Source organism: Frieseomelitta varia, unplaced genomic scaffold (assembly GCF_011392965.1).
Source record: "Frieseomelitta varia isolate USP_RPSP 00005682 unplaced genomic scaffold, Fvar_1.2 scaffold_190, whole genome shotgun sequence".
NCBI classification, from domain to species: domain Eukaryota; kingdom Metazoa; phylum Arthropoda; class Insecta; order Hymenoptera; family Apidae; genus Frieseomelitta; species Frieseomelitta varia.
Genome location: NW_025109639.1, coordinates 335,900 through 338,567, shown reverse-complemented (window position 1 = coordinate 338,567; position 2,668 = coordinate 335,900).

The window sequence follows — 2,668 nt, the reverse complement described above, 5'->3', positions numbered from 1 at the left end:
CAAAAATTCTACGTATACAACCAGTCACCCGTGCCGATTCGGATCTTTCATCCTACGACATGATTGAGTGACCGGAGGAACTTAAATGCATGCGACTCACGCGATAGATGTGAAGAACGTTATCATCGATGCTGCACTGGAGCAGAGAAAGTTATCGTGAAGACCCTCAAGTAGATACCATTGAAAGTCCCATGGTGGATATGAACGCCGTGAAAAATTTCTTAAGAAACATGAAACATTTTGTTTTTAAAGACACTCTTATTTGTGAAAATTAAAATTTTAATAATGATAAAAGTTAGAAATAATAATTTAAAATATTCTTATTTTATTACATTCGACTTGAATAGAAAGAGTACTATAGAGAATAGAATTCAAATGCAACATGCTAAAGTACTTACATTTTTAGCTTTTGAAGCATCATGAGATCCTTAAAAGATTAGGGGGAGTGGAGATTGTAGAAAATCTGTAACAGAACACTAAACATTAGAATTTATGTTTAAAAACAAAGCAAAATCTTAAGTTGGAGATAATGAGAGATTCTTACATTCTTGGCTTTAGAGCCACCATTGAATTTACCCCCAAAAATTCAAAAAAATTGATGCTGTGAAGCGTCTGTAACAAACATCAAACATTACTTTGTTGTCAAATTTGAAAAATTAAATAAATTGAAATACAATCTATAAAATTACTTACGATCTTGATCTCCTGGAGAGGCTTTATCCTTTTAAACACTGACTCTAATACCGAAAACGAACACTGAACAAGAAAAAATACAATAAAAGAAAAATAAAAGACTATCAACGCGCACGTTTAAGGAATAATCGGCGAACTCACTGACTCTAAATTCGCGAAGTATAATTTAAATGAATTAATTTAATTTAATGAGAGCTATTTTGCTCAGAAAAATATTAAAATATTGCGCAACAAACACTGACTATACTAACCGCATTGCGCGCGGTCACAAAAATTTTCTGAAAAAAAAAAAAAAAACTGATTAATAGGGGAAGGATACGTTTATTTAGAAAATACTGCTATTTTTCTAGAACATGATTGTAAAGAAACGTGAATATGTATTAAAAATATTAGTTGTAAGTTATAAAATATTTTTCAATACTGAATACTGTAAATAAAAGACAATTATTGTATTCTGAATGTTTGTTATTAGAGTAGGAAATATGCACATTATATAGTAATATATCACGTCACATATAAATAGTCGAAAATGTTTGCACAAATCAAAAATGTAAACAATGTTTACAGCTAAGTATATTTGAGAAATAATACGACGAAAAACGCGTGTGAAATCTTGCTTTAAATTGTTTCAATTGCACGTCAGCATTCGAAAAAAGCAAATAGTATGATAAAGTACATGTAGTATAATTTGAAAACTTAAATCTAATACAAGAATTTGATAATCTAATACAAGAATATACATCCATTTGACAATATATGTATACCGTTAAGTTAATCCATATCCAAATAAAATATTAATTGATTTAATCTTTTCCATTTTCATCTCTGCGTTCCAAATAATTACAAAATTACGTATTGTAAATTGTATCTCAAATATATATGAACTGTATATTAAATGTTACCTAAAATGAATAAAATATTGTCAAATTTTCGTGAAAGTTCATCAAATTCCATTAAGGATCTTGGCGTCTATGCATTCTATGCTAGTTTTGCAACCAAGGAACAATCTGCACAAAAAAAACCCAAAAGTTAGAACAAATATATTAAATAAAGACAAATATGTAAAAGTGAAACGATAATCAACTTCAAATTTTATTAGAAAAGCGTATGAGACATGATACGTGTTATTGTCATGAAATTCAACAGCCGAATGACTTTCTGCGACTCGTTTCGTCACGAAGTTGAGAAAATAGTAGGGAATGGGATGATCCTTTCCAAACGAAACGATAATCAAGCCAAACATAAACATTGTGTTCGTGTTGTTATTTTTACTTTGAATTTCCAGCTCCAAAGCTTTCTACGCTTTACTTTATTTGAGAACTGAACAATTTCATTACATTATGCATTAAAATTATTTTAACTATTAAATACATACATTCTTAATGAATTATTGCTTTTTACTAGTAGGATTGTTGAAGAATTACGCAGTATGAAGTTAAAGAATCAACAAATAAGTAAAAAATGTTATAATATAAGTGTGTGTGTAAAATAAAATATGTGTGTGTGTATATATACATATATAACAATGAGTTAGCCAACTACAAGATTACAATATTTTTATTGGTTAGAATTCAAATTAAATTTTGGTACAAAATTATAAATAACTTTTAAAACACAGTATGTTCTTTTTATGTGCTATATATAAATGTTTATATGCCATTATTTCTTTAGTTGTTGGAAATTATATGTAACAATTATTTGGTTAAATCTTACCTTGAATTGAACACAAAAATGCACGTTTAATCTTAAAAATTTATAGCACAAACACAAATCTAACAACTATTAATTTAAATTTTTACCTGAGAACTTCTCAATGACACTTCTTTCTGAGTGACTTTCCTGGATAACACTTTCTCCTTTACAGACGCCGTTTCTGCTTCCTTCCGCCATGTTTCTTCCCGTTCTTTCCCGCTTAAAATCGAGAAATATCGATTACCGTTCGAAAATCGTAGGAAGTGTATTGCGTACTTTACCG